Source organism: Polistes fuscatus, unplaced genomic scaffold (genome assembly GCF_010416935.1).
Source record: "Polistes fuscatus isolate 324 unplaced genomic scaffold, CU_Pfus_HIC Scaffold6, whole genome shotgun sequence".
Taxonomy (NCBI): domain Eukaryota; kingdom Metazoa; phylum Arthropoda; class Insecta; order Hymenoptera; family Vespidae; genus Polistes; species Polistes fuscatus.
This window is the reverse complement of record NW_025113140.1, coordinates 6,934,096-6,946,696: the sequence shown is the minus strand read 5'-3', so window position 1 is coordinate 6,946,696 and position 12,601 is coordinate 6,934,096. Positions and strand designations below refer to the sequence as shown.

The 12,601-nt window shown below is 42.1% G+C and overlaps 1 long non-coding RNA gene across 1 annotated transcript; it reads left to right on the top strand.

The window, feature by feature from the left end:
• The first annotated feature begins 3,112 nt into the window (after positions 1 to 3,112).
• Positions 3,113 to 9,917, top strand: LOC122522891. The gene is made up of 4 exons (XR_006305197.1): positions 3,113 to 3,805; positions 5,282 to 5,603; positions 7,902 to 8,375; positions 8,764 to 9,917. It is a non-coding gene; the product is annotated as an uncharacterized LOC122522891 (long non-coding RNA).
• The last annotated feature ends 2,684 nt before the right edge of the window (positions 9,918 to 12,601 follow it).

The following is a 12,601-nucleotide window of genomic DNA, read 5'->3' as shown; positions in this document are numbered from 1 at the left end:
CTCTGATCTCTTTTCTATCGGATGACTCGTAGTTTTTATCTCCCTCCTACTATTTCTTCGTTCTTTCCTCCTCGTAGCTCAGCCCTCGGGTTGTTCCCTTCTACCCCGATACACTGCTACTCGCTATCATCGTCTTTCCCTACAGACTCCTCCTCGTTTCTTCCTCTACATCATTTTCGTAGCACGCAGCCACCTCTACGAAAGACCAGTCCATTTCCGTCGCAGGGATCCAGGCCTTTCAAAGAGACCATGGCCCGAATTCTATCGACCCGAGCGATGTGTACTTTCTATCAACAGTTTTTCTACTTCAAAAAGATTCCTCGATTATCTCTTTCATTCAAATTTACCTACGAATACGCGGTTAGTTTAGATCGATCGCTATGAACAAGGAAAACGAATTCGCGGATTCGTTACGGTAAATTGTATTAGATAACGATCGGTCATTTGGTAATAAAAAAAAAAGACCAAACTCCGAGACAAAAGGAGAATTTCGCGATCGTTCGGAATTGGGCGAAAAACCTCGGAGCCAATTCCCTTTTCGACATGGCAATCGTCACCTCTGCCAAGCCAACCACGACAGGGAGTCCTTGCTTCCGGCAATTTAATTTAAACATACAAAATAATCCCTTTGATGCTAGGCCCAGCTCGCTTGGATCGCTGCCAGCGGTCGCGAATCGGTGAGCCACTCGTTCCCGAGGAACCTTTTTCCATTTTTCGTTAAATCTTTCACGGAAAAAAATGTTATTTTTCCGCGCCGTTTTCGATTCCATTACGTAGATAGGAAAAAAACAAATCATCGAAACTTATCGAATCCGACGATCGGTCGCGTGAACTACGAGAGAGAATACTCTCGAGTGGTAGAATGCAATTAATTTTCTTGTTTGATAGCTCGCACCAATAGCTTTAGCTGTTGCTACTAGTCACATGCGAAGGATACGTTTGTCGTCTTACCGTCAAAGTCTTTATCCCCGGGATACACGAATCCCGTTGGCTCTCTCTCTCTCTCTCTCTGCTGGAGCCACAGGGATTCCGGTCATCTAACAGCAGGTGGCTATTAGATGCTCGCTCTGCTTACGTAGTTAATGTTTAGTGATCTCCAACTCGCAATTTTATCCTACCCACCTGCTTCTTCTTAGATCATTTTCGTCTATCTTACTATAAATATCTACGATATATAGATGACGCGTCCCGTTTTTTGATATCGTAGCTTTTTATGCTTTACGCGAAACATTTAGCGTAATCTTTGTACGAATTGCTTCTTGTACGAGAGACGAAGGGAAGTTCTTCAATCCTCTAATACATATTTATAACACCGAGGAGACTCAACAAGCCAGAACTTGTCCCATGGATCTCAAGTACGGTGTTTTTGCTCCATCGCCATTTTTTACACTACCTACTTCCTGCTTCCTACTTCCGTAAAGTTATAATCGAACTTTACGCTCGGCTAACCGTAAACGAGCGTCAAGTTTGCAACGTATTTTTTCAAACAATTTTCACCGATTGTTTAAGACATCCTTCGGGATAAAAAATTCCTTTTCAATGTTTATCGATGCGAGCGAAAGTATCGGATATTTGAGGGCAATATCGAAGAGACAAACTTTAACGATACTACATGCAACTATGCCAAAATTTGATTTCGCGTGAAAATTTATGTTCCCATATCCGACAAATATCCGCAAGAACGCATTACAAAGTGTACCAACGTTGTTACCGGCAAACCACGTACAACGGATAGCGTATAGGTATCAAATTTGGATAATGGTCTCGTATACCGAAACTTATACGATCCGTTATACAGATTCCAATTATTCGACCCGGTATAACGCGTTCTCCCGAAAGATTTGCCGTTGTTAAATGTTTTACCCGTTACAAAAACCTAAAACGTCGAGAATCCTCATCGTAATTGTATCGCGCCGAATCGATAGTTTTCAACGAGCAAGAAGAATCGTCTATTACTTTTTCTTTCTTTTTTTTTATTATTGCCATTTCCGTTAGTCAAGGAAGATTACAATGGCATCGTAAGAAGATATGCCGAAGAAATATAAATTGAACGTCTCCGTTCTTCCATCGAAATACACGTCTTTGGAAAACTTGTATCCGAGGAGCGTCGAGTACGCGGCCAGAATTCAAAGACGAACGAGAAGGATCTCGAGCAGAATGGCGAGAGGAATCTCGTTTCTGGGCAACCCGGGGATTGAAGCGAGATGGATAGATAGATAGAAAGAAATAAGGGTGGAATATCTGCCGAAGCCTGACAACGGTTGAAGAAAAATGAAAACAGAGATAGAGGAAAAGCAAATATTTATCCTACTGGACCAAAGTTCTCGAAGCAGAAGAAAAAGTAATCATCGACGATGCCTAAATAAAGAGAGAGAGAGAGAGAGAGAACGATAATATTACTCTCACAATAATCAAAACATTTTTACTACTGTCTTTTTATCTCGGGATCCTAGTTTTATAAATAATATAAATAATAGATAAAGAAGGGGGAAGAATCATTGGAAAGAGAAAGAGAGGATATTCAACGCAAAAGTTGTTCGCTGAAGAGAGAGAGAGAGAGAGAGAAATTGCACGCCCTTGAACGAAGATAGGGAAATTTGTAGGTTCGCGTTCACCCGACGAAGACGAACGTACTATAAACAGAGGGAGACGAAGCGAAACAAAGAGAAAAGAAGAAGAAGACGAGGAGGAGGAGGAGGAGGAGGAGGAGGAAAAGGAGGAGGAAAAAGAAGGGGAGGCATCCCGAAGCGGCTCGGGATACGAGGACTATTAGGGAGAGAGAAAACATAGTCGTGGGTAGGGGGGGCTCGATTTTCTGGGTGACGCTTGCGCTTGTGGGGAAAGCAATCGCACAGCATCGCCATTTCCAAACTGTCGCGGAAAATGCGCGGCAGAGGTGGGTAGGAAGACCGATTCCCCTACCAGGGAAGCGTTTTGGCCGGCATTCAGCGAGAGGGTGAAACTCCGGTGGGGGTAAAGCGCCCTGGTGGTGTGCGCGCACCTATCTCTTATCCGCGTGGGAGAGAGAAAGCGGCGCAGAAGTGAACCGAGACGAGGAAGGCTGACGAGGAAAGCTGACGAGGAAAGCTGGCGAGGAAGGGAGAGTCGAGCTCCGAGCGGGGTCTCGGGGTTTGATATCGAGGGGCAGGGCTAGGTGGGCAAAGACGGAGAGGGCGCAGTGGTCCCGCGACCATCAAACCAACAACACCGTTCGCTACGCAAAACGGCGCATCCTGCTGCGCCCCCTTCTTCATCTTCTTCTTCTTCCACCTCGTCCTCGTCCTCGTCCTCGTCGTCGTCCTCGTCGTCGTCGTCGTCCTCGTCGTCGTCGTCGTCGTCGTCGTCGTCGTTGTCGTCGTTGTCGTCGAGTCTGGACCATCTTCTGCTTCCGTTGCTTCTCGTGCTCGCACCAAGTTCTTTCCATTCTTCCGCTCTCCTTCCATCCCACTCTTTCGTAACCTTTTATTTATCTATCTCTCGAATTTGATCATCCATCTCTCCCTGTTGCCGCAATCGTGGGACCAAAGGACAAATACAAATTCCAAGAAGATTCATCGAACATCGAGATTCGCGAGAAAAGCAAATTGGAAAAGACGTTTCGCGACGAAGATTTATATTTGATCCCTCTTTCTCTCGAATTTATCCCTCGCTCTTTTTCTATCCCAACTACCTACGAGTCTTTATTTACACCTTACTCGAGAGAGAGAGAGAAAGAGAAGTGATCGAGAAAAAAGAAGACAATTCACCGGCTGCGAACAGATAAAGAAGATCGTCGAAGGATTCAACGGAGGGGATCTTTCTTAAGGTAAATCCGTCCACCGAGATCATTCGGTTTGCGTTGCAGAATCCCTCGAGATTTAGTTTTCCCTCGAGAACGTAAGCGACGGTCGATCGGGAAACGAGAACGCGATGGTATACCCACAAAAATAGTGTTATTTTTTCGACTAATAGTATTAGTGTCTCGATTGGGATACGATCGTGCCAATTGTTTTGTGTACAAAGCGTCAATTTCCGCTCAAATTTGAATTTATCTCTGTAATAATATTATACTCGTAGTCGTTTAATCGATCTCGCACCGCCTTAATTTGATTCCACAAAACCCGTTATCATCGCGTAGAAATGACGAGTTCGACGATTTTCGTTGGAATCTAGGATAACGTAACATATGGCTAGATACGAGATGCTAGCAAAACGATTGATGTACGAGAAACGACCATATGTCATCGAGTCGTCGGAACTTTTCCCAATCTATAAACAAAATTTTCTATTTATTTCTATTTATTTGAAATAATAAATGCCGTAAGCCCCGGTTGTACTCGAAGCGCAACTCGTTCGCATCGAAGACTCGGTTCGTTCGTCGAGTAGTAAAGCTCAATGATTCGAAGGAAAGATCTCCGTTTGACGGGTCGCTTTGACCCCGTCCGTCCGTCGCACGACGTGTCCCGATTTTCGTGACACCCGGTAAGCAACGTGTTTTCCCCCTATTCCGCGTAAGCACATTACGGTGTGTACTGTTGTTTTATCAGTAGTGCAGGATCGCCATGGCTACGAAGTATGAATAAGCCGCATAGTCTTCGCGTCGCCGTTACCTTCCTAATTACCATTTTCGTAATTTTCCGTCACGAAGCTACCGACTTCCGAACGTAAACTTAAACCGAATCTTTCATCTCTATTGTTGTTCTTCTCCTTCGAGATGCAACGATACTTCTTTATACGTTAACGTTCTTTCCCTTATCTCTCTACCCTTTTATTTATTAATATTTTATTTGTCTAATATCTAAGAAATTTTCGATACGCTTTAATAAACGTTCGGCTCTTTTAGTCCAACCAATTTCGACGATTGAACGAACGATGCATTCGAGGCAACTTATCGAACTGTCAATATGTGATCAGCTGACGAGCTCGGACGAGGGTTTCTCTAGCGAGTTTCTATTTATAAACGGTGTGCCGAACGTTTGAACTTTACGCGGCAATATCCGGTCGTTCTTAATTGCTAAAAGACACCCCAAAAAAATAGAATCGAATTAGAACGGTTAGGCAAACGATACCGAACGATTGAACGGTAAACGTTATCGACTAATATATAATAATCATCTATACTTAAAGTATTATTAATTATAAGATATTGACTTGCTATAGAGGGGAGAAAATTGAAATATCCGCTTTGAGAGTTACTTTGAGAGATCCGATAAAGGAAACGGCAACCAAACGCGAAGGCCGTTGTTGCCGTTGCTGTTGCTGTTTAGCCTCGTTCTCAAGGAAAATCGTCCGTTTGTTCCAGATACCAGGTAGAACCATGCGGTTCGTCGCCCTGGTACCAGAGTTCTCATGAATGAAGGAGGGTTCAACAGGATCGATGGAGAGGGCGTGTCTTCCTCGAGTGACGAGAGGAGAGAGGAGGCCGAGGAACAAGGGGAGGGGGTTCGTATCCGTGACGTTTTCGACCCCACCTGGGAAGGGTACATGACGGAGTACACGTGCTCGATTACGTCACGAGAATCTTCAAGCAGGACGCGAAAGGGCTAATCCATTCAATTCGTGGTCTTGCAAGGATCGGTTACTACGACTACGACACCTTCTTGACTTTAAGTGAAACGAACGAGGTAATTTTTCCTCACTTTTCTCTCTCTCTCTCTCTCTTCCTTTCTCTCTCTTTCTTTTAATTTCTTCAACAACACCTACAATCTATCCTTCGATATGAAATTAAAATCTTAACTTCCATATACTCGGATCTCGCGTCACCTTTTTTTCATTTTTTTCAACATAAATCTTTGCTATCTAATCTTACACGAGGCGTTTAAATTTCTGAATAAATTTTCTTGGATTATTTTCGATCTCCTAAAATAAATCAATATCGATTCTTCTCTTCTTTCTTTTTTTTAGTAACTCATCGCATTCGACTCAATTTCATGATTTATTTGTTATCGTCATGTAAATAATTTAATATTACGTCCAGTTTTTTGTCGAGATATTTCTCTAATAAAAATATAAGAATAATAAATGTTGTTGCTCGTCCTCTCGGGAATGAAATATATTTTGTTTTTTATAGCGCGACGTAGAGGAGCGTGAAATTTTTGGAAAGTTCGAGGGACGCCGATATTGCCGATATCGATACCATTTCAGGGGTATTTAAATAACTCAATATTAAAATTTGTTCTATCTCCCGTTCGTACGAGAGAGTCGAACGTTCGTTCGGTCAAAGTGGGGAAGGGAGAGCGTGGAACGGGACCGGGAGCGGGATCGGGAGCGGGATCGGGAGCGGGAAGAGGGGAGGGAGTAAAAGAGGGGTTGGGGCTGGGGCTGAAGCTAGAGGTAGAGTAGTATGGGGTGAAGGGTAGAACAGACGAGAGTTTAAATCGATGGACGTAACGCCTCCTAGAAGTAACCGTGACCCACAGTTCTGGGCAGACGAAGTTCCGGCCTTTCGAGGGAATGTTCCTTTGTGCCGCGATACCCATCCATTCTACTCATCCCTTCCAACATCGCGAAGCCACCACCAACAACGTCCTTCCGATTCCCTCGTTCTCCCTCCCACTCTCTTTCTTTCTTTCCTTCCTTATTTCCACGAGGGATAGACGAATTAGCTTTTCGGATGGAACACTTCGTTTTAAGAGCATCTCCCATTCGTACAAGGGAAACAGATACGCTTCGATAGAATCATTTTTATTTTTATCGTTTCACTTACGGTCGCGAAGATTTTTTTTTTTAATCAAAATCCTCCAACCTCCTAATATTTGCTTTCGATTAAATCCCATTGAAAAGCATAGACAAGCGTACGTCAAACTCAAAATTCATCGGTCAAACGTATCCGTCTGTATTAGTTATGGTATCCCATATGTTCCTTTTTTAGATGCTCTGAAAACTGTTGGAGAGTGTGGGTTTCTTGATTATGCGAATATCTACAGACAATAGAACCCCAATGTCAGCTGCTCCCACCCTTCTCTCTCTCTCTCTCTCTCTGCTACCTCCTACCCTTCCTCGAATCACCCCTAACCCCCGGGCCAGGATAGCACGGGGTCGAGCACCCTCCGCGAAATAAGCAATAAGTTATGGTGGGACCGACGACCCCCATCCCCTCCAATGTCATCGCTATACCCCTGATCATGGGTCCACAAGGGTGAGCGTGTACGATATCGTTGCATAGTATAGATCGACCGTTCATCAAGCTCAGTTCACATTGCGACGCTCATCGTAAAACGTTCCTTTCCCTGTTTCTCTCTCTCTCTCTCTCTCTCACTCTCACTCTCTCTCTTTCTCTCTTTCTTCCCTTTTTTCTCTTTTATCTCTTTTTTAACTTTTTTCGCTTTTTATATTTTTTTTCAAGCATCTTTTTCTCTACTTTTCACCACGTTGTTCTCCTATCTCTTTTATTTGTATTATTACTCGGAGATCGTAGACACGCGCGCGCACCCACACGCACGCACGCACTCATCGAACGTAAATTTGTCGATTCACTCGTACCCGGAAAGAATCAATGTGTCGTGCGGAACTTTGATACGACGGTTCGGAGTGTCGAGAGTGGAGAGAAAAAAAAAAGTGCGCGTTCGCTGTCACTCTCTGTGTGAACATTGACGTGACTCGAGATTAAATTTCATTTAACTTGACGCGAACATTCGATAAAATATCTGCTGGGTTGATCTCCAATCGGGGTACACCTTTAATCGTTACTTTCGGGGAATGGTGAAAACAAGGAAGGTGTTAACTTTGAAAATAATCCATTGATACGAATAAACATAATCGCTAACGCTTCTTCTACGTGAATCGTGTTGTTATTTAATATCGCAATGGCAGAAAGAATTATTATCTAATTGGGAAAAATATCTCGAAGAAACGTCTCGATAATTACTCTGCAATTTAATCGGATTGATGTATTGACGTATTTTTTTGTTTCTTTTTTCGAGTGTACTTTTTTAGGAATACGTCTCTCTGTGCGAACCTTCGGACAAGTTTAAGACAAGAGTGCATCTTCGACGTCAACATGATCGAAGGCCGAGTGAACGAATAAACGTATAGAAAGAGAGAGGATTTGTGAGTCTGTGCTCCTTGCGTTCACTGCGGGCTTCCATGTGCCAACTTTTCAAAATTCATAAGGCACGCGGTGAATGCCAAGAGCGGACCAAATTCAGCAATGTCTCCGTCCAGTTGGTGTGTAGCCTCGAGGAAGCCTTCTCGATCTCTTAGTGACTTCGAACAAAACTCCAAGGTTCTCGTCGAAAATACTCGCCTATTCATTGCCATATCCTTTCCCTCCTTTTTTCCCGTTAAGCGAGGTCAGTTCTTCCTATCCGCTATTTTCCCTTATTCGTTCCTCGCTCTTCTCATTTCTTACCGATGTACAAATTATGCAGGAAACATTAAAGACATTCATTGGAAAGGTGAGTGAACATTTTTCGTATATCTTCAATCGTTTCTTTTTCCTTCTTATAGATTATCATATATATATCTGCATCGTTATAGTTGTTTATCTTTATTCAATTTTATTTTAAATTGTAACGAAGGAAATTTCCAATTACATTTTGTATATAGCATAATCGCAGGTAAGAACGTATTGACGCGGTTTAACGTATTTTTAACAATCACATACAAATGTAGCATTAACTATTCGATAACGATCGAGTTTATACGTATCGCGAAGGAGAGAGAAAAAAGATTGAAAAGAATATTATGTATCAGTAAGCGAGAGCTGACGGCGTGTAAGAGATTCCATTCCGTATCTCTCCTCTCTCGAGAGAGTAACAGCCTCTCCTATTATTTTGTTTTAAGGATAATGCGTATCTCTCCTGGCACTTTGATAATAACCGCTAGAACTACTCCATCGGTGGCAGAGTCATCGGTGGTATCGGAGAACGACGAGAACACTACCAGAAGGAAAAAAAAAACAAAAATAAAAAAACAGAAGATTAGGAAGAAGGGGGACAGGGAGAGGAAGAAAAGATGGGTAGAAGAGAGACGAACTCGCAATCGTTTTAAGTGTCCCATCGGACGAGAGTGTAGGATGGAAGAGAGAAAAAAGGGGATGGAGGTCGGACTTAAAGTACGAACCCCCGTAATGGAAATTGGGGAATTCCCGGGTGTACGACGAAAACGGCCGGTTGTATCGACCGAGTCGTCGAGCACGAAATGAGAGAAGTGGGGAGAGCTTAGGGTTGGACGGACGTTGCTTGGCAACCCACCCTTACTCGCAGCATCCATCCTGGACCAAGCATATTACTACTACTACTACTACTACTACTACTACTACCACTACTACTGCTACTACTACTACTACTACTACTACGACTACTACTACGATGACTACTACAATTGCGATTACTATTACTACTACCACCACTACTACCGGCTCTGTTGCTGCTATTACCAATACCATCACCAGCAACATCACCACTACCAACGTCAATTGATGTGTCGCACACATCCTCGGCCAGCCACAGCCCAACTCTACCAACTCTATACGATCATGCTCGTCGACGTTTCTAGCCTCCACTTCCTCTTCTTCTCCTTCTTCTTCTTCTTCTTCTTCGTCGTTAAATTTATCTCGCGCAGTTCCATCCATTATTCGCTGAAGATGCTCAACCATTATCTTTTCCTTTATATTCTACTACACGTTCGAGCTTTTCCGCAATCGTTATCTCTAATGTACTTCCGTAGATTTTATCTCGTGCCTTATTGTTACCACTTTTTTATGGAAAATCTTTAGGATTCTAATAGAAAAATATTGTCGTCTCTTCGAATAATAATAATAATAATAATAGATTTTTATGTTCGATTAACAACCGTATGTATTAATTGATATTATTGCTGCATATGAAAATACTTTGCTTGAAATAAAATTAATGAATGAATACACGATATCGAAATTGAAATGTGCCATTGTAAAGAATAATCAACTTATTTTAATAAACGATTAATATTGATAATTAACGACTACTCGAACGATCAATCATCCCTTCCAAAATGAATCCATACAATAATATTCATTAAGGAATAATAGTTAATGTTCGTCTCATTGAAATTTTATTACTATTTTATAAATATCTATGATAAAAATTCCACATTCGACTAATAATTACGACAGAGTTCGAGTCTTAAATCTAGTCTTGTTCGTTAAATATTTTTCGTTACTTTTACAAAAAGCAAGAGAGTACTCGTATAAAATAATAAAGTTCGTATGCAAAAGCAAAAGAAAGATCTCGAATTACGTGAGAAAGGGGAATGAACCTATGTTTTCGCGTGAATTTTCTTCTTTTTCCTTGATACGGACAAAAAGTCGTCTCATTGAAATTTATTACTATTTTTAAATATCTATTCATTCGACTAATAATTACGACAGAGTTTGAGTCTTAAATCTAGTCTTGTTCGTTAAATATTTTTCGTTACTTTACAAAAGCAAGAGAGTACTCGTATAAAATAATAAAGTTCGTATGCAAAAGCAAAAGAAAGATCTCGAATTACGTGAGAAAGGGGAATGAACCTATGTTTTCGCGTGAATTTTCTTCTTTTTCCTTGATACGGACAAAAAGTTGCGGATCATTTTATAATGAAAATAGAAAAACATTTGAAATATAACGAATATATAACATTATTCTACTTGTTATCGAAAAGATCGATGTACGTTCTACCGTTCGCTAGAAAAAAAGTCATTTATCCGTATCAACAATGAATAAAGTTTAGTCTGTCAAATAAAATCATCATCATCATCATCATCATCTTCATCATCATCATCATCATCATCATCGTCGTCGTCGTCGTCGTCGTCGTCGAGGTAAAATCATTATGCTCCTAACAAGCCGGAAATCGAAAGAAAATGAAGCCTTTGATAAAAATACATCGTAGAAAGAGAAAAAAATAGCGGAACGTTATCCTCCTGTCATAAGCAAACAGACAATTTGGTCGAATATAAGGCAGAAAAAGTAAAAGCATGCCGCGCTCGTTGTTTCTAATCCCTTCCACTCATTTTCTCCCGTTTCTCCTCTCGTCCATCGTTGGCGATGGTTCAAAGGGGTGAATGTAGGTGCGACAAAGAAATTCAGATGAAGGTCACTTTGCCAATAAGAAGAGCAAATGAGAGGCGAGGCGAGGAGGAGATGAAAAGAGGAGAAAGAGGAACCGAGGTTGGGTAGGTGCACGAACGAGGTAGCCCGAAGAAGAAAGCTGAAGGGTGGAAAGGTTTCTGGGTGTGAGTTTTCGAGGCTGTACCCTTGCTCCTTTAATTTCTTCCTTTCTCTCCTAGGCTCTCTCTCTCTCTCTCTCACACCTTTTGCATCACCGGATCAGAAACTAACTTTCATTCGAGCGATATATTCGAGAAGCTGACACGCCCCGTTTAGGATCCGTACTGATTGCAAATTATCTGCTCTTCTCGGCTTCTCTATATTGGAGAAACTTGATCGAGACACGATATATAGTCGATCGGTGAACAAGGAACCCATCGTTTACATAAGAGACCATCTTCCAATGCCAATTTCGCCAAGACACTCGATCTTAAATTTCACTCGCTTGTTGACTAATTATATCAATGGGTGTTCGTGAATATACGAACCGATTCTAATGAGGTATTAAAAATGAATAGACGTTCCATAAATCGAGATTGTTAAGAAGAAAATCTTGACGAATGGAAGCTTTCGCGGAAAGCTTCCTATACATTTTCAGACACGTAGATATTTTTAGTTATGAAATTATCTTAAAGTAGACAGTCATTTTGCGTACTCTCGCATTTCGTACTCCTACGTAATAATTAGAGAGAAATGAAGGCCATTGATCGGTGATTATTTTTTTTTTTTTCTACGAACCTATTCGAATTGACCGTTAACGCGACTACTCGTTTATCCTAATAAACGAGCCGGGCACTCGAAATTCCATGGGAAAATTCATCGAGAAGGACGAAAGAAGGAAAGAAAAAATCATGTGGAAGGAGGCCGGAGGGGGGTGGGTTTGGGACGAAAGGAAAGAATGATGGAATATCGTTTTGTAGAAGGGACGTAGGAGAAAGGACGAAGATTAACGAGACGGGGACGAGAAAGAGGGAGGAAGCTCTGGAGTATGAGGGATAGATGGAGAAAGGGGAAAATCCGAGATACGGGGAGAGATCAATACGGGGTCGCTAGGCAACGAGCCTCCGGCGATCTCGGTCCGGGTAGACAGGGTGCCGCCACCGAGGTATAGTAGAGGTAACGCACACACGTACACCCGCCACCCACTTTTCCTCCACCTCGATGCTACCACGACGCCCGCGGCTCTTCTATCTCTCTCTCTCTCTCTCCCTCCCCCTCTCTCACGAACGTATATACACGTTGCCTCGCCTTCGAAATCTCTCCCGCACCTGCCTTCACCCTCCCGATATCCCCTCGCAATATTTACGATAACGATTTGCATAAGAATTCACGTTTTACCTGAGAAAAGAAAAAACACACATCCAAGATGATTGTCGTTTCGATTAATCGAACGCGAAAGATCCTCACCGGAGTCCTTCAAATATTTTCCTATCGATTTGAATGTTGATAGGTACTTCCGATACTCGACGAAAAATGAATTTTCATTTCTTTGTTAAATATCATTCTTCTATATCGCTAAGTGTACTATCTCGATGTGAAACGGGTAATTT